The sequence below is a fragment of the Solanum dulcamara genome, chromosome 2 (genome assembly GCF_947179165.1).
Source record: "Solanum dulcamara chromosome 2, daSolDulc1.2, whole genome shotgun sequence".
NCBI lineage: Eukaryota > Viridiplantae > Streptophyta > Magnoliopsida > Solanales > Solanaceae > Solanum > Solanum dulcamara.
Window position 1 is genome coordinate 699,068 of NC_077238.1, and position 20,059 is coordinate 719,126.

A 20,059-nucleotide genomic window follows, 5' to 3' on the forward strand; every position below is an offset into this window, starting at 1 on the left:
CCGGGTCAAATTTTCTTGGATTCTTCCAAAGTAGCGTCCATAACTACCTATGGAACAACTCCAGTAGCCCCGGCAGCACTGTAGAGGGGTTTAGGAGCATTTTATTAGCGACACAATAGGAATTAGGCAATTTTGCCAGTTTTTCGTGTGTGTTAGCCCACAGAATTTTTAGGTGTCGGGGGTCTGGGTCGTATTTTCTTAGATTCATTAATATTAGCATCCGTCACGACTTGGGGAAAAACTCCAGTAGCCCATGCGGCGCTATAGAGGGGTTTAGGAGCATTTTATTGGCGACACAATAGGAATTAGGCGATTTTTCTAGTTTTTTTTATGTGTTAGCCCACGGATTTTTAAGGTGTCGGGGGTCCGGGTCAAATTTTCTTGGATTGTTCCATAGTAGTGTCCGTAACAACCTGGGGAATGACTCTAGTAGCCCCGGTGGTGCTTTAGAGGGGTTTAGGAGCATTTTATTAGAGACGAAATAGGAATTAGGCGATTTTGCTTGTTTTTCGTATGTGTTAGCACACAGAATTTTTAAGTGCCAGGGGTTCTTGTCGAATTTTCTTGGATTCTTCCAAAGTAGCGTCCATAAAGACCTGTGGAACGACTCCAGTAGCCCCGGCATCACTATAGAGGGGTTTAGGAGCATTTTATTGGCGACGCAATAGGAATTAGGCAATTTTGCCAGTTTTTCGTGTGTGTTAGCCCACAGAATTTTTAGGTGCCGGGGGTACGGGTCGAATTTTCTTGGATTCATCAATATTAGCGTCCGTCACGACCTGGGGAAAACTCCAGTAGCCCATGCGGCGCTATAGAGGGGTTTAGGAGCATTTTATTGGCGACACAATAGGAATTAGGTGATTTTTCCAGTTTTTTGTGTGTTTTAGCCCTACAGATTTTTAAGGTGTCGGGGGTCCGGGTCAAAGTTTCTTGGATTCTTCCATAGTAGTGTCTGTAACGACCTGGGGAATGACTCCAGTAGCCCCGGTGGCGCATTAGTGGGGTTTAGCAGCATTTTATTGGCGACGAAATAGGAATTAGGCAATTTTACCACTTTTTCGTGTGTTAGCCCACGGATATTTTAGGTGCCAGGGGTCCTGCTCAAATTTTCTTGGATTCTTCCATAGTAGCATCCATAACGACCGGGGGAACGACTCTAGTTGCACCGGTGGTGCTATAGAGGGGTTTAGGAGCATTTTATTGGCGACACAATAGGAATTAAGCAATTTTGCAAGTTTTTCGTGTGTGTTAGGCCACGGATTTTTTAGGTATTGGGGGTGCGGGTCGAATTTTCTTGGATTATTCAATAGTAGCATCTATAACGACCTAGGAAACGATTCCAGTAGCTCCAGTGGCGCTTTAGAGGGGTTTAGGATCATTTTATTGCCGACACAATAGGAATTAGGCAATTTTGCCACTTTTTCGTGTGTGTTAGCCCACGGATATTTTAGGTGTTGGGGGTCCGGTTCAAATTTTCTTGGATTCTTCCATAGTAGCGTCCGTAACGACCTGGGGAACGACTCCAGTAGCCCCGGCAGTGCTTTAGAGGGGCTTAGGAGTATTTTATTGGCGACGCAATAGGAATTAGGCAATTTTGCCACTTTTTCGTGTGTTAGCCCACAGATATTTTAGGTGCCGGGGGTCCTGGACAAAATTTCTTAGATTCTTCAATAGTAGCATCCGTAACGACCTGGGGAACGATTCCAGTAGCCCTGGTGGAACTTTAGAGGGGTTTATGAGCATTTTATTGGCGATGCAATAGGATTAGGCGATTTTGCCAGTTTTTCGTGTGTGTTAACCCACAATTTTTTTAGGTGCTGGGGGTTCGTGTCGAAATTTCTTAGATTCTTCCATAGTAGCGTCCGTAACGATCTGGGTAACGACTCCAGTAGCCCCGGTGGCACTATAGAGGGGTTTAGGAGCATTTTATTGGCAACGCAATAGGAATTAGGCAATTTTGCAAGTTTTTCGTGTGTGTTAGCCCGCGGATTTTTTAGGTGCCGGGGGTACGGGTTAAATTTTCTTCCATTCTTCCATAGTAGCATCCGTAACAACCTGGGGAACAACTCCAGTAGCCCCGACGGTGCTATAGAGAGGTTTAGGAGCATTTTATTAGCGAACTAATAGGAATTAGGAGATTTTGCCAATTTTTCATGTGTGTTAACCCACGAACTTTTTAGGTGCCGGAGGTCCGTGTCGAAATTTCTTGGATTCTTCAATAGTAGCATCCGTAAAGACCTGGGAAACGACCCCAGTAGCCCCGACGGCGCTTTAGAGGGGTTTAGGAGCATTTTATTGGAGACACAATAGGAATTAGGTGATTTTGCCAGCTTTTCGTGTGTGTTAGCCCGCGGATTTTTTAGGTGTCGGGGGTACGGGTAAAGGTTTCTTCCATTCTTCCATAGTAGCGTTCGTAACAACCTTGGGAACGACTCCAGTAGCATCGACGACGCTATAGAGAGGTTTAGGAGCATTTTATTGGCGACGCAATAGGATTAGGCGATTTTGCTAGTTTTTCGTGTGTGTTAACCCACAAATATTTTAGGTGCCGAGGGTTCGTGTCGAAATATCTTGGATTCTTCCATAGTAACGTCCGTAACGACCTGGGGAACGACTCCAGTAGCCCCGGTGGCACTATAGAGGGGTTTAGGAGCATTGTATTGGCGACGCAATAGGAATTAGGCGATTTTGCAAGTTTTTCGTGTGTGTTAGCCCTCGGATTTTTTAGGTGCAGGGGGTACGGGTTAAATTTTCTTCCATTCTTCCATAGTAGCGTCCGTAACAACCTGGGGAACCGCTCCAGTAGACCCGACGACACTATAGAGAGGTTTAGGAGCATTTTATTAGCGACACAATAGGAATTAGGCGATTTTGCAAGTTTTTCGTGTGTGTTAGCCCTCGGATTTTTTAGGTGCAGGGGGTACGGGTTAAATTTTCTTCCATTCTTCCATAGTAGCGTCCGTAACAACCTGGGGAACAACTCCAGTAGCCCCGACGACACTATAGAGAGGTTTAGGAGCATTTTATTAGCGACACAATAGGAATTAGGAGATTTTGCCAATTTTTTGTGTGTGTTAACCCACGAATATTTTAGGTGCCGGGGGTCCGTGTCGAAATTTCTTGGATTCTACTATAGTAGCGTCTGTAACATCCTGGGGAACGACTCCAGTAGCCCAGCGGCGCTATAGAGGGGTTTAGGAGCATTTTATTGGCGACGCAATAGGAATTAGGCGATTTTGCCAATTTTTCGTGTGTGTTAGCCCGCAGATTTTTTAGGTGCTGGGGGTACGGGTCGAATTTTCTTCCATTCTTCTATAGTAGCATCCGTAACGACCTAGGGAACGACTACAGTAGCCCCGGTGGTGCTATAGAGGGGTTTAGGAGCATTTTATTGGTGATGCAATAGGATTAGGCGATTTTGCAAGTTTTTCGTGTGTGTTAACCCACGAATTTTTTAGGTGCCGGGGGTCCGTGTCGAAATTTCTTGGATTCTTCCATAGTAGCGTCTTTAACGACCTGGGGAATGACTCCAGTAGCCCTGACGATGCTATAGAGGGTTTTAGGAGCATTTTATTGGCGACGCAATAGGAATTAGGTGATTTTGCCAGTTTTTTGTGTGTGTTAGCCCGCGGATTTTTTAGGTGCCGGGGGTACGGGTTAAAGTTTCTTCCATTATACCATGGTAGCATCCGTAACAACCTGGAGAATGACTCCAGTAGCCACAACGGTGCTATAGAGAGGTTTAGGAGCATTTTATTAGCGACACAATAGGAATTAGGAGATTTTACTAGTTTTTCGTGTGTGTTAGCCCATGGATGTTTTAGGTGCCGGGGGTCTGGGTCAAAGTTTCTTGGATTCTTCAATAGTAGCGTCCGTAATTACCTGGGGAACGACCCTAGATGCCCCGGCGGCGCTTTAGAGGGGTTTAGGAGCATTTTATTGGAGACGCAATAGGAATTAGGCGATTTTGCTAGTTTTTCGTGTGTGTTAGCCCACAGAATTTTTAGGTGCCGGGGGTTCAGGTCACAATTTCTCGGATTATTCCATAATAGCATCCGTAACGACCTGGGAATGACTCCAGTAGCCCCGGTGGCACTTTTGAGGGGTTTAGGAAGCTTTTTATTGGCGATGCAAGAGGAATTAGGCTATTTTGCTAGTTTTTCGTGTGTGTTAGCCCACGTATTTTTTAGGTGCCGGGGGTCCGGGTCAAATTTTCTTGGACTCTTCCATTGTAGCGTCCATAACAATCTGAGGAACGACTCCAGTAGCCCCGGTGGCGCTTTAGAGGGGCTTAGGAGCATTTTATTGGCGACGCAATAGGAAATAGGCGATTTTGCCAGTTTTTCATGTGTGTTAGCCCGCAGAATTTTTAGGTGCTGGGGGTACGGGTCAAATTTTCTTCCATTCTTACATAGTAGCATCCGTAACAACCTGGGGAACGACTCCAATAGCCCCGACGGTGCTATAGAGAGGTTTAGGATCATTTTATTAGCGACACAATAGGAATTAAGAGATTTTTCCAGTTTTTCATGTGTGTTAGCCCACGGATATTTTAGGTGCCGGGGGTCCGGGTCAAATTTTCTTGGATTATTCAATAGTATCATCCGTAACGACTTGGGGAACGATTCCAGTAGCCTCGGTGGAACTTTAGAGGGGTTTAGGAGCATTTTATTGGCGACTCAATAGGATTAGGCGATTTTGCTAGTTTGTTTTGTGTGTTAACCCACAAATTTATCAGGTGCTGGGGGTTCGTGTTGAAATTTCTTAGATTCTTCCATAGTAGCGTCCGTAACGACCTGGAGAATGACTCCAGTAGACCCGGTGGCACTATAGAGGGGTTTAGGAGCATTTTATTGGCAACGCAATAGGTATTAGACAATTTTGCAAGTTTTTCGTGTGTGTTAGCCCGCGGATTTTTTAGGTGCCGGGGGTACGGGTTAAATTTTCTTCCATTATTCCATAGTAGTGTCCGTAACAACCTGGGGAACAACTCCAGTAGCCCCACCGGTGCTATAGAGAGGTTTAGGAGCATTTTATTAGCGAACTAATAGGAATTAGGAGATTTTGCCAATTTTTCGTGTGTGTTAACCAACGAATTTTTTAGGTGCCGGGGGTCTGGGTCAAATTTTCTTGGATTCTTCAATGGTAGCGTTCGTAACGACCTGGGGAACGACTCAGGTAGCGCCGGAGGTGCTTTGGAGTGGTTTAGGAGCATTTTATTGGTGGCGCAATAGGAATTAGGCAATTTTGCCAGTTTTTCGTGTGTGTTAGCCCGCGGATTCTTTAGGTGCTGGGGGTACGGATCGAATTTTCATACATTCTTCCATAGTAGCGTCCGCAACGACCTGGGGAACGACTCCATTAGCCCCGACGGTGCTATAGAGAGGTTTAGGAGCATTTTATTAGCGACGCAAGAGGAATTAGGAGATTTTGCCAGTTTTTCGTGTGTGTTAGCCCACAGATTTTTTAGCTGCCGGGGGTCTGGGTCAAATTTTCTTGTATTCTTTAATAGTAACGTCTGTAACGACCTCGGGAACGACTCCAGTAGCCCCGACGGCATTTTAGAGGCGTTTAGGAGTATTTTATTGGACACGCAATAGGAATTAGGCTATTTTGCCAGTTTTTCGTGTGTGGTAGCCCACAGATTTTTTAGGTGCCGAGGGTTCAGGTCAAATTTTCTTGGATTCTTCCATAGTAGCATCCGTAACGACCTGGGAACGACTCCAGTAGCCCCGGTGGCACTTTTGAGGGGTTTGTGAGCTTTTTATTGGCGACGCAAGAGGAATTAGGAGATTTTGCCAGTTTTTCGTGTGTGTTAGCCCATAGATTTTTTAGGTGCCTGGGGTCCGGGTTAAATGTTCGTGGATTATTCCATAGTAGCGTACGTAACGACCTGGGGAACGACCCCAGTAGCCCCGGCGGCGCTTTAGAGGTGTTTAGGAGCATTTATTGGAGACGCAATAGGAATTAGGCGATTTTGCCAGTTTTTCGTGTGTGTTAACCCACTAATTTTTTAGGTGTCGGGGGTTCAGGTCAAAATTTCTTAGATTCTTCCATAGTAGCATTTTTAATGACCTGGGAACGACTTTACTAACCCCGACGACGCTTTAGAGTGGTTCAGCAGCATTTTATTGGCGACGCAATAGGATTAGGTGATTTTGATAGTTTTTTGTGTGTGTTAGCCCACAGATTTCTTTGGTGTCGGGGGTGCGAGTCGCATTTTCTTGGATTATTCAATAGTAGCATCTATAATGACCTAGGGAACGATTCTAGTAGCTCCAGTGGCGCTTTAGAGAGGTTTAGGATCATTTTATTGCCGACGCAATAGGAATTAGGCAATTTTGCCACTTTTTCGTGTGTGTTAGCCCACGGATATTTTAGGTGTCGGGGGTCCGATTCATATTTTCTTGGATTCTTCCATAGTAGCGTCCGTAACGACCTGGGGAACGACTCCAGTAGCCCCGGCGGTGCTTTAGAGGGGCTTAGGAGTATTTTATTGGCGACGCAATAGGAATTAGGCAATTTTGCCACTTTTTCGTGTGTTAGCCCACAGATATTTTAGGTGTCGGGGGTCCTGGACAAATTTTCTTGGATTCTTCATTAGTAGCGTCCGTAACGACTTGGGGAACGACTCCAGTAGCACTGGCGGTGCTATAGAGGGGTTTAAGAGCATTTTATTGGCTACTCAATAGGAATTAAGCGATTTTGCAAGTTTTTCGTGTGTTAGTCCATAGAATTTTTAGGTGTCGGGGGTGCGGGTCGAAATTTCTTTGATTCTTCAATAGTAGCGTCCGTAACGACCTGGTGAACGACTCCAATAGACCCAGCGATGCTATAGAGGGGTTTAGGAGCATTTTATTGGCGACGCAATAGGAATTAGGCAATTTTGCCAGTTTTTCAGGTGTATTAGCCCACGGATTTTTAGGTGCCGGGGGTCCGGGTCTAATCTTCTTGGATTCTTCTATAGTAGAATCCATAACGACATGGGGAACGACTCCAATAGCCCTGGCGGCGCTTTAGACTGGTTTAGGAGCATTTTATTGGCGACGCAATAGAAATTAGGCGATTTAGCCAGTTTTTCATTCGTGTTAGCCCGCAAAATTTTTAGGTGCCGGGGGTACGGGTCATATGTTCTTCCATTCTTCCATCGTAGCGTCCGTAAAAACCTGGGGAACGACTCCAGTAGCCCCGACGGCGCTATAAATAGGTTTTGGAGCATTTTCTTGGCGGCGCAATAGGAATTAGGCAATTTTGCCACTTTTTCGTGTGTGTTAGCCCACAGATTTTACGTACCGGGGGTCCGTGTCGAAATTTCTTGGGGAAAGACTTAGTAGACCCGGCGGCGCTATAGAGGGGTTTAGGAGCATTTTATTGGAGACACAATAGGAATTAGGCAATTTTGCCTGTTTTTCGTGTGTATTAGCGTAAGGATTTTTTAGGTGCCGAAGGTCCGAGTTGAATTTTCTTGCATTCTTCCATAGTAGCATCCGTAACGACATGGGTAACGACTCTAGTAGCCCTGTCAGTTCTATAGAGGGGTTTTGGAGCATTTTATTGGCGATTCAATAGGAATTAGGAGATTTTGCCAATTTTTTATGTGTGTTAGCCCACGGATTTTTTAGGTGCCGCGGGTTTGGGTCGAATTTTCTTGGATTCTTCCATAGTAAAGTCCATAACGACCTGGGGAACGACTCCAGTAGTCCCGGCGGCATTGTAGAGGGGTATAGGAGCATTTTATTGGCGACGCAATAGGAATTAGGCGATTTTGCCAGTTTTTCGTATGTGTTAGCCCATAGATTTTTTAGGTGTCAGGGGTTTGGGTTGAATTTTCTTGGATTCTTCAATAGTAGCGTCCGTAACGACCTGGGGAACAACTTCAATAGCCCTGGCGGTGCTATAGAGGGGTTGAAGAGCATTTTATTGGTGATATAATAGGAATTAAGCGATTTTGCAAGTTTTTCGTGTGTGTTAGCCCACAGATTTTTTAGATGCCGGGGGTCCGAGTCAAATGTTCTTGGATTCTTCCATAGTAGCATCCGTAAGGACCTGGGAAATGACTCCAGTAGCCCCGGCGGCGCTATAGAGAGGTTTAAGAGCATTTTATTGGCGGCGTAATAGGAATTAGGCGATTTTGCCAGTTTTTCGTGTGTGTTAGCCCACAGATTTTTTAGGTTACGGGGGTCAGGGTCGAATTTTCTTCCATTTTTCCATAGTAGCGTCCGTAACGACCTGGGGAACGACTCCAGTAGCCCCAGCGGTGCTATAGAGGGGTTTAGGATAATTGTATTGGCGATGCAATAGGAATTAGGAGATTTTGCCAATTTTTCGTGTGTGTTAGCCCACTGATTTTTTAGGTGCTGGGGGTTCGAATCGAATTTTCTTGGATTCTTCCATAGTAGCGTCCGTAACGACCTGGAGAACGACTCCAGTAGCCCCGGTGGCTCTATAGAGGGGTTTAGGAGCATTTTATTGTCGGCGCAATAGGAATTAGGCGATTTTGCCAGTTTTTCGTGTGTGTTAGCCTACAGATTTTTTAAGTCCTGGGGTCAGGGTCGAAATTTCTTCCATTTTTCCATAGTAGCGTCTGTAACAAACTGGGTAACGACTCCAGTAGCCCCGACGGTGCTATAGAGGGGTTTAGAAGAATTGTATAGGCGATACAATAGGAATTAGGCGATTTTGCCAGTTTTTTGTGTGTTAGCTCACAAAATTTTTAGGTGCCGGGGGTTCGGGTCAATATTTCTTGGATTCTTCTATAGTAGCGGCTGTAACAACCTGGGAAACGACTCCAGTAGCCCCGGAGGCGCTGTAGAGGGTTTTAGGAGCATTTTATTGGCGACGCAATAGGAATTAGGCAATTTTGCCACTTTTTCGTGTGTGTTAGCCCACAGATATTTTAGGTGCCGGTGGTCTAGATCGAATTTTCTAGGAATCTTCCATAGTAGCGTCCGTAACGGCCTGGAGAACGACTTAAGTAGCCTCGGCGGCGCGATATAGCGGCTTAGGAGCATTTTATTAACGGCGCAATACGAATTAGGTGATTTTGCCAGTTTTTCGTGTGTGTTAGCCCACAGATTTTTAGGTGCTAGGGGTCCGGGTCGAATTTTCTTCCATTCTTCCATAGTAGCATCCGTAACGACTTGGGGAACGACTCCAGTAGACCCGGCGGCACTGTAGAGGGGTTTAGGAGCATTTTATTGGAGACGCAATAGTAATTAGGCAATTTTGCCAGTTTTTCGTGTGTGTTAGCCGACAAATATTTTAGGTGCCAGGGGTTCGGGTTAAATTTCTTAGATTCTTCCATAGTAGTGTCTGTAACGACCTGGAGAACGACTCCACTAGTCTCGGCGGCACTATAAAGGGGTTTAGGAGCATTTCATTGGTGACTCTTTAAAAATTAGGCAATTTTGAAAGTTTTTCGTGTGTGTTAGCGTAAGGATTTTTTAGGTGCCGAGAGTCTAGGTCGAATTTTCTTGGATTCTTCTATAGTAGCGTCCGTAACGACCTGGGGAACGACTCCAGTAGCCCACAGATTTTTTAGGTGCCGGGGGTTCGGGTTAAATTTTCTTCCATTCTTCCATAGTAGCATCTGTAATGACCTGGGGAACGACTCCAGTAGACCTGGCGGCGCTGTTGAGGGGTTTAGGAGCATTTTATTGGAGATGCAATAGGAATTAGGCGATTTTGCCAGTTTTTCGTGTGTGTTAGCCCACAAAGTTTTTAGGTGCCGGGGGTCCGGATCGAATTTTCTTGGATTCTTCCATAATAGCGTCCGTAACGACCTGGAGAACGACTCCAGTAGCCCCAGCGACGCTATAGAGGGTTTTAGGAGCATTTTATTGGCGACGCAATAGGAATTAGGCGATTTTGCCAGTTTTTCGTGTGTGTTAACCCACGAATATTTTAGGTGCCGGAGGTCCGTGTCGAATTTCTTCCATTCTTCCATAGTAGCGTTCGTAATGACCTGGGGAACGACTCCAGTAGACCCGGCGGCGCTGGAGAGGAGTTTAGAAGCATTTTATTGGAGACGCAATAGGAATTAGGCGATTTTGCCAGTTTTTCGTGTGTGTTAGCCCACAGAGTCATTAGGTGTCGGGGGTCCGGGTCAAATTTTCTTGGATTCTTCCATAGTAGTATCAGTAACGACCTGGGGAACAACTCCACTAGCCTCGGCGGCACTATAGAGGAGTTTACGAGAATTTTATTGGCGACGCATTAGAAATTAGGCAATTTTGAAAAGTTTTTCGTGTGTGTTAGCGTAAGGATTTTTTAGGTGCTGAGAGTCCGGGTCGAATTTTCTTGGATTCTTCCATAGTAGCATCCGTAATGACCTGGGGAATGACTCCAGTAGCCCTAGTGGCGCTTTAGAGGGGTTTAGGAGTATTTTATTGCCGACGCAATAGGAATTAGACAATTTTGCCACTTGTTCGTGTGTGTTAGCCCACGGATATTTTAGGTGCCGGGGTCCGGGTCAAATTTTCTTGGATTCTTCCATAGTAGCGTCCGTAATGACCTGGGTAACGACTCCAGTAGCCCCGACGGCACTATATAGAGGTTTAGGAGCATTTTATTGGCGGCGCAATAGGAATTAGGCGATTTTGCCAGTTTTTCGTGTGTGTTAGCCTACATATTTTTTAGGTCCTGGGGTCAGGGTCGAATTTTCTTCCATTTTTCCATAGTAGCGTCCGTAACGACCTGGGGAACGACTCCAGTTGCCCCGACGGCGCTATAGAGGGGTTTAGGAGAATTGTATTGGCGATGCAATAGGAATTAGGCGATTTTGCCAATTTTTTGTGTGTGTTAGCTCACAAAATTTTTAGGTGCCGGGAGTTCGGGTCTAAATTTCTTGGATTCTTCCATAGTAGCGGCTGTAACAACCTGGGGAACGACTCAAGTAGCCCCAGAGGTGCTGTAGAGGGGTTTAGGTGCATTTTATTGGCGACGCAATTGGAATTAGGCAATTTTGACACTTTTTTGTGTGTGTTAGCCCACAGATATTTTAGGTGCCGGTGGTCCAGATCGAATTTTCTAGGAATATTCCATAGTAGCGTCCATAACGGCCTGGAGAACGACTTCAGTAGCCCCGGCGGCGCTATAGAGCAGTTTAGGAGCATTTTATTAACGGCGCAATAGGAATTAGGCGATTTTGCCAGTTTTTCGTGTTTGTTAGCCCACAGATTTTTAGGTGCCAGGGGTCTGGGTCGAATTTTCTTCCATTCTTCCATAGTAGCGTCCGTAACGACTTGGGGAACGACTCTAGTAGACCCGGCGGTACTGTAGAGGGGTTTAGGAGCATTTTATTGGAGACGCAATAGTAATTAGGAAATTTTGCCAGTTTTTCGTGTATGTTAGCCCACACATTTTTTAGGTGCTAGGGGTCCGGGTTAAATTTCTTAGATTCTTCCATAGTAGTGTCTGTAACGACCTGGGGAACGACTCCACTAGACTCGGCGGCACTATAGAGGGGTTTAGGAGCATTTCATTGGTGACTCTTTAAAAATAAGGCAATTTTGAAAGTTTTTCGTGTGTGTTAGCGTAAGGATTTTTTAGGTTCCGAGAGTCTAGGTCGAATTTTCTTGGATTCTTCCATAGTAGCGTCCGTAACGACCAAGGGAACGACTCCAGTAGCCCACAGATTTTTTAGGTGCCGGGGGTTCGGGTTAAATTTTCTTCCATTCTTCCATAGTAGCATCGGTAATGACCTGGGGAACGACTCCAGTAGACCCGGCGGCGCTGTTGAGGGGTTTAGGAGCATTTTATTAGAGATGCAATAGGAATTAGGCGATTTTGCCAGTTTTTCGTGTGTGTTAGCCCACAAAGTTTTTAGGTGCCGGGGGTCCGGATCGAATTTTCTTGGATTCTTCCATAATAGCGTCCGTAACGACCTGGAGAACGACTGCAGTAGCCCCAACGACGCTATAGAGGGTTTTAGGAGCATTTTATTGGCGACGCAATAGGAATTAGGCGATTTTGCCAGTTTTTCGTGTGTGTTAACCCACGAATATTTTAGGTGCCGGAGGTCCGTGTCGAAATTTCTTCCATTCTTCCATAGTAGCGTCCGTAATGACCTGGGGAACGACTCCAGTAGACCCGGCGGCGCTGGAGAGGAGTTTAGGAGCATTTTATTGGAGAGGCAATAGGAATTAGGCAATTTTGCCAGTTTTTCGTGTGTGTTAGCCCACAGAGTCATTAGGTGTCGGGGGTCCGGGTCAAATTTTCTTGGATTCTTCCATAGTAGTATCAGTAAAGACCTGGGGAACGACTCCATTAGCCTCGGCGGCACTATAGAGGGGTTTACGAGCATTTTATTGGCGACGCATTAGAAATTAGGCAATTTTGAAAAGTTTTTCGTGTTTGTTAGCGTAAGGATTTTTTAGGTGCTGAGAGTTCGGGTCGAATTTTCTTGGATTCTTCCATAGTAGCATCCGTAATGACCTGGGGAATGACTCCAGTAGCCCTAGTGGCGCTTTAGAGGGGTTTAGGAGTATTTTATTGCCGACTCAATAGAAATTAGGCAATTTTGCCACTTGTTCGTGTGTATTAGCCCACGGATATTTTAGGTGCCGGGGGTCCGGGTCAAATTTTCTTGGATTCTTCCATAGTAGCATCCGTAATGACCTGGGTAACGACTCCAGTAGCCCTGGCGGCACTATATAGAGGTTTAGGAGCATTTTATTGGCGGCGCAATAGGAATTAGGCGATTTTGCCAGTTTTTCGTGTGTGTTAGCCTACATATTTTTTAGGTCCTGGGGTCAGGGTCGAATTTTCTTCCATTTTTCCATAGTAGCGTCCGTAACGACCTGGGGAACGACTCCAGTTGCCCCGACGGCGCTATAGAGGGGTTTAGGAGAATTGTATTGGCGATGCAATAGGAATTAGGCGATTTTGCCAATTTTTCGTGTGTGTTAGCCCACAGAGTCATTAGGTGTCGGGGGTCCGGGTCAAATTTTCTTGGATTCTTCCATAGTAGTATCAGTAAAGACCTGGGGAACGACTCCATTAGCCTCGGCGGCACTATAGAGGGGTTTACGAGCATTTTATTGGCGACGCATTAGAAATTAGGCAATTTTGAAAAGTTTTTCGTGTTTGTTAGCGTAAGGATTTTTTAGGTGCTGAGAGTTCGGGTCGAATTTTCTTGGATTCTTCCATAGTAGCATCCGTAATGACCTGGGGAATGACTCCAGTAGCCCTAGTGGCGCTTTAGAGGGGTTTAGGAGTATTTTATTGCCGACTCAATAGAAATTATGCAATTTTGCCACTTGTTCGTGTGTATTAGCCCACGGATATTTTAGGTGCCGGGGGTCCGGCTCAAATTTTCTTGGATTCTTCCATAGTAGCATCCGTAATGACCTGGGTAACGACTCCAGTAGCCCTGGCGGCACTATATAGAGGTTTAGGAGCATTTTATTGGCGGCGCAATAGGAATTAGGCGATTTTGCCAGTTTTTCGTGTGTGTTAGCCTACAGATTTTTTAGGTCCTGGGGTCAAGGTCGAATTTTCTTCCATTTTTCCATAGTAGCGTCCGTAACGACCTGGGGAACGACTCCAGTTGCCCCGACGGCGCTATAGAGCGTTTTAGGAGAATTGTATTGGCGATGCAATAGGAATTAGGCGATTTTGCCAGTTTTTTGTGTGTTAGCTCACAAAATTTTTAGGTGCCGGGGGTTCGGGTCTAAATTTCTTGGATTCTTCCATAGTAGCGGCTGTAACAACCTGGGGAACGACTCAAGTAGCCCCGGAGGCGCTGTAGAGGGGTTTAGGTGCATTTTATTGGCGACGCAATTGGAATTAGGCAATTTTGCCACTTTTTTGTGTGTGTTAGCCCACAGATATTTTAGGTGTCGGTAGTCCAGATCGAATTTTCTAGGAATATTCCATAGTAGCGTCCATAACGGCCTGGAGAACGACTTCAGTAGCCCCGGCGGCGCTATAGAGCAGTTTAGGAGCATTTTATTAACGGTGCAATAGGAATTAGGCGATTTTACCAGTTTTTCGTGTTTGTTAGCCCACAGATTTTTAGGTGCCAGGGGTCCGGGTCGAATTTTCTTCCATTCTTCCATAGTAGCGTCCGTAACAACTTGGGGAACAACTCCAATAGCCCCGGCGGCTCTATAGAGGGGTTTAGGAGCATTTTATTGGAGACGCAATAGTAATTAGGCAATTTTGCCAGTTTTTCGTGTGTGTTAGCCGACAAATATTTTAGGTGCCAGGGGTCCGGGTTAAATTTCTTAGATTCTTCCATAGTAGTGTCTGTAACGACCTGGGGAACGACTCCATTAGTCTCGGCAGCACTATAGAGGGGTTTAGGAGCATTTCATTGGCGACGCTTTAGAAATTAGGCAATTTTGAAAGTTTTTCGTGTGTGTTAGCGTAAGGATTTTTTAGGTGCCGAGAGTCTAGGTCGAATTTTCTTGGATTCTTCCATAGTAGCGTCCGTAACGACCTGGGGAACGACTCCAGTAGCCCCGGTGGCACTTTAGAGTGGTTTAGGATCATTTTATTAGCGACGCAATAGGAATTAGGAGATTTTGCCAGTTTTTCGTGTGTGTTAGCCCACAGATGTTTTAGGTGTCGGGGGTCCGGGACAAATTTTCTTGGATTCTTCTATAGTAGCGTCCGCAACGACCTGGGGAACGACTCCAGTAGCCCCGGCGGCTCTATAGAGGGGTTTAGGAGCATTTTATTAGAGACGCAATAGGAATTAGGCGATTTTGCTAGTTTTTCGTATGTGTTAGCCCACAGAATTTTTAAGTGACAGGGGTCCGTGTCGAAATTTCTTGAATTCTTCCAATGTAGCGTCCATAACGACCTATGGAACGACTCCAGTAGCCCCGTCAGCACTGTAGAGGGGTTTAGGAGCATTTTATTGGCGACGCAATAGGAATTAGGCAATTTTGCCAGTTTTTCGTGTGTGTTAGCCCACAGAATTTTTAGGTGTTGGGGGTCCGGGTCGAATTTTCTTGGATTCATCAATATTTGCGTCCGTCGCGACTTGGGGAAAAACTCCAGTAGCCCATGCGGCGCTATAGAGGGGTTTAGGAGCATTTTATTGGCGACACAATAGGAATTAGGCGATTTTTCCAGTTTTTTGTATGTGTTAGCCCATAGATTTTTAAGGTGTCGGGGGTACGGGTCAAATCTTCTTGCATTCTTCCATAGTAGTATCCGTAATGACCTGGGGAATGAATTCAGTAGCCCCGGTGGAGCTTTAGAGGGGTTTAGGAACATTTTATTAGAGACGCAATAGGAATTAGGCGATTTTGCTTGTTTTTCGTATGTGTTAGCACACGGAATTTTTAAGTGCCAGGGGTCCTGCTCAAATTTTCTTGGATTCTTCCATAGTAGCATCCATAACGACCGGGGGAACGACTCTAGTAGCACCGGCGGCGCTATAGAGGGGTTTAGGAGCATTTTATTGGCGACACAATAGGAATTAAGCAATTTTGCAAGTTTTTCGTGTGTGTTAGTCCACAGATTTTTTAGGTATCGGGGGTGCGGGTCGAATTTTCTTGGATTATTCAATAGTAGCATCTGTAATGACCTAGGGAACGATTCCAGTAGCCTCGGTGGCGCTTCAAAAGGGGTTTAGGATCATTTTATTGCCGACGCAATAGGAATTAGGCAATTTTGCCACTTTTTCGTGTGTGTTAGCCCACGGATATTTTAGGTGTCGGGGGTCCGGTTCAAATTTTCTTGGATTCTTCCATAGTAGCGTCCGTAACGACCTGGGGAATGACTCCAGTAGCCCCGGCGGCGCTTTAGAGGGGCTTAGGAGTATTTTATTGGCGACGCAATAGGAATTAGGCAATTTTGCCACTTTTTCGTGTGTTAGCCCACAGATATTTTAGGTGTCGGGGGTCCTGGACAAATTTTCTTGGATTATTCATTAGTAGAGTCCGTAACGACTTGGGGAACGACTCCAGTAGCACCGGCAGCGCTATAGAGGGGTTTAAGAGCATTTTATTGGCGACACAATAGGAATTAAGCGATTTTGCAAGTTTTTCATGTGTTAGTCCATAGATTTTTTAGGTGTCGGGGGTGCAGGTCGAAATTTCTTTGATTCTTCAATAGTAGCGTCCGTAACGACCTGGGGAACGACTCTAGTAGCCCCGGTGGTGCTTTAGAGGGGTTTAGGAGCATTTTATTGCCGATGCAATAGGAATTAGGCAATTTTGCCACTTTTTCGTGTGTGATAGCCCACGAATATTTTAGGTGCCGGGGGTCCGGGTCAAATTTTCTTGGATTCTTCCATAGTAGCGTCCGTAACGACCTGGGGAACAACTCCAGTAGCCCCGGCGGCGCTTTTGAGGGGCTTAGGAGTATTTTATTAAAGACGCAATAGTAATTAGGCGATTTTGCCAGTTGTTCGTGTGTGTTAGCCCACAGATTTTTACGTGCCGGGGGTCCGTGTCGAAATTTCTTCGATTCTTCTAAAGTAGCGTCCGTAACGACCTGGAGAATGACTTCAGTAGCCCTGACGGCGCTATAGAGAGGTTTAATAGCATTTTATTGGAGACGCAATAGAATTAGGCAATTTTGCCAGTTTTTCGTGTGTATTAGCGTAAGGATTTTCTTCCATTCTTCCATAGTAGCGTCCGTAACGACTTGGGGAACGACTCCAGTAGACCCGGCGGCACTGTAGAGGGGTTTAGGAGCATTTTATTGGAGACGCAATAGGAATTAGGAGATTTTGCTAGTTTTTCGTGTGTGTTAGCTCACAGATCTTTTAGGTGACGGGGGTCCGGGTTAAATTTTCTTGGATTCTTCCATAGTAGTGTCCGTAACGACCTGGGGAATGACTCTAGTAGCCCCGGTGGTGCTTTAGAGGGGTGTAGGAGCATTTTATTAGAAACGCAATAGGAATTAGGCGATTTTGCTAGTTTTTCGTATGTGTTAGCCCACAGAATTTTTAAGTGCCAAGGGTCCATGTCGAAATTTCTTTGATTCTTCCAATGTTGCGTCCATAACGACCTATGGAACAACTCCAGTAGCCCCGGCAACACTGTAGAGGGGTTTAGGAGACTTTTATTGGCGACGCAATAGGAATTAGGCAATTTTGCCAGTTTTTCGTGTGTGTTAGCCCACATAATTTTTAGGTGCCGGGGGTCCGGGTCGAATTTTCTTGGATTCATCAATATTAGCGTCCGTCACGACCTGGGGAAAAACTCCAGTAGCCCATGCGGCGCTATAGAGGGGTTTAGGAGCATTTTATTGGCGACACAATAGGAATTAGGCGATTTTTCTAGTTTTTTGTGTGTGTTAGCCCACAGATTTTTAAGGTACCGGGGGTCCGGGTCAAATTTTCTTGGATTCTTCCATAGTAGTGTCCGTAACGACCTGGGGAATGACTCCAGTAGCCCCGGTGGCACTTTAGAGGGGTTTAGGAGCATTTTATTAGAGACGCAATAGGAATTAGGAGATTTTTCTTGTTTTTCGTATGTGTTAGCACACGGAATTTTTAAGTGACAGGGGTCCTTGTCGAATTTTCTTGGATTCTTCCAAAGTAGCGTCCATAAAGACCTGTGGAACGACTCCAGTAGCCCCGGCGTCACTATAGAGGTGTTTAGGAGCATTTTATTGGCGACGCAATAGGAATTAGGCAATTTTGCCAGTTTTTCGTGTGTGTTAGCCCACAGAATTTTTAGGTGCCGGGGGGTCCGGGTCGAATTTTCTTGGATTCATCAATATTAGCGTCCGTCACGACCTGGGGAAAAACTCCAGTAGCCCATGCGGCGCTATAGAGGGGTTTAGGAGCATTTTATTGGCGACACAATAGGAATTAGGCGATTTTTCCTGTTTTTTGTGTGTGTTAGCCCATAGATTTTTAAGGTGCCGGGGGTCCGGGTCAAATTTTCTTGGATTCTTCTATAGTAATGTCCGTAACGACCTGGGAAATGACTCTAGTAGCCCCGGTGGCGCATTAATGGGGTTTAGGAGCATTTTATTGGCGACGAAATAGGAATTAGGCAATTTTGCCACTTTTTCGTGTGTTAGCCCACAGATATTTTAGATGCCAGGGGTCCTGCTCAAATTTTCTTGGATTCTTCCATAGTAGCATCCATAACGACCTGGGGAACGACTCTAGTAGCACCGGCGGCGCTATAGAGGGGTTTAGGAGCATTTTATTGGCGACACAATAGGAATTAAGCGATTTTGCAAGTTTTTCGTGTGTGTTAGTCCACGAATTTTTTAGGTATCGGGGGTGCGGGTAGAATTTTTTTGGATTATTAAATAGTAGCATCTGTAACGACCTAGGGAACGACTCCAGTAGCCTCGGTGGCGCTTTAGAGGGGTTTAGGATTATTTTATTGCCGACACAATAGGAATTAGGCAATTTTGCCACTTTTTCGTGTGTGTTAGCCCACGGATATTTTAGGTGTCGGGGGTCCGGTTTAAATTTTCTTGGATTCTTCCATAGTAGCGTACGTAACGACCTGGGGAATGACTCCAGTAGCCCCGGCGGCGCTTTAGAGGGGCTTAGGAGTACTTTATTAGAGACGCAATAGTAATTAGGCGATTTTGCTAGTTTTCGTGTGTGTTAGCCCACAGATTTTTTACGTGCCGGGGAACCTGGTCGAAATATCTTGGATTCTTCCAAAGTAGCATCCGTAACGACCTGGGGAACGACTCCAGTAGCCCCGACGGCGCTATAGAGAGGTTTAATAGCATTTTATTGGAGACGCAATAGGAATTAGGCAATTTTGCCAGTTTTTCGTGTGTATTAGCGTAAGGATTTTTTAGGTGCCGAGGGTCCAGGTCATATTTTCTTGGATTCATCCATAGTAGTGTCCGTAACGACCTGGGGAACGACTCCAGTAGCCCCGACGGTGCTACAGAGGGGTTTAGGAGCATTTTATTGGCGACACAATAGGAATTAGGCAATTTTGCCACTTTTTCGTGTGTTAGCCCACAGATATTTTAGGTGCCGGGGGTCCTGGTCAAATTTTCTTGGATTCTTCATTATTAGCGTCCGTAACGACTTGGGGAACGACTACAGTAGCACCGGCGGAGCTATAGAGGGGTTTAGGAGCATTTTATTGGCGACACAATAGGAATTAAGCGATTTTGCAAGTTTTTTGTGTGTGTTAGTCCATAGATTTTTTAGGTGTCGGGGGTGCGGGTCGAAATTTCTTTGATTATTCAATAGTAGCATCTGTAACGATATGGGGAACGACTCCAGTAGCCCCGGTGGCGCTTTAGAGGAGTTTAAGAGCATTTTATTGCCGACACAATAGGAAATAGGCAATTTTGCCACTTTTTCGTGTGAGTTAGTTCACAGATTTTTTAGGTGCCAGGGGTCCATGTTAAATTTTCTTAGATTCTTCCATAGTAGTGTCTGTAACGACCTGGGGAACGACTCCACTAGTCTCGGCGGCACTATAGAGGGGTTTAGGAGCATTTCATTGGCGACGCTTTAGAAATTAGGCAATTTTGAAAGTTTTTCATGTGTGTTAGCGTAAGTATTTTTTAGGTGCCGAGAGTCTAGGTCAAATTTTCTTGGATTCTTCCATAGTAGCGTCCGTAACGACCTGGGGAACGACTATAGTAGCCCCGGTGGCACTTTAGAGGGGTTTAGGATCAGTTTATTGGAGACGCAATAGGAATTAGGAGATTTTGCTAGTTTTTCGTGTGTGTTAGCCCACAGATCTTTCAGGTGACGGGGGTCCGGGTTAAATTTTCTTGGATTCTTCCATAGTAGTGTCCGTAACGACCTGGGGAATGACTCCAGTAGCCCCGGTGGTGCTTTAGAGGGGTTTAGGAGCATTTTATTAGAGACGCAATAGGAATTAGGCGATTTTGCTTGTTTTTCGTATGTGTTAGCCCACGGAATTTTTAAGTGCCAGGGGTCCGTGTCGAAATTTCTTTGATTCTTCCAAAGTAGCATCCATAACAACCTATGGAACAACTCCAGTAGCCCCGGCAACACTGTAAAGGGGTTTAGGAGACTTTTATTGGCAACGCAATAGGAATTAGGCAATTTTGCCAGTTTTTCGTGTGTGTTAGCCCACAGAATTTTTAGGTGCCGGGGGTCCGGGTTGAATTTTCTTGGATTCATCAA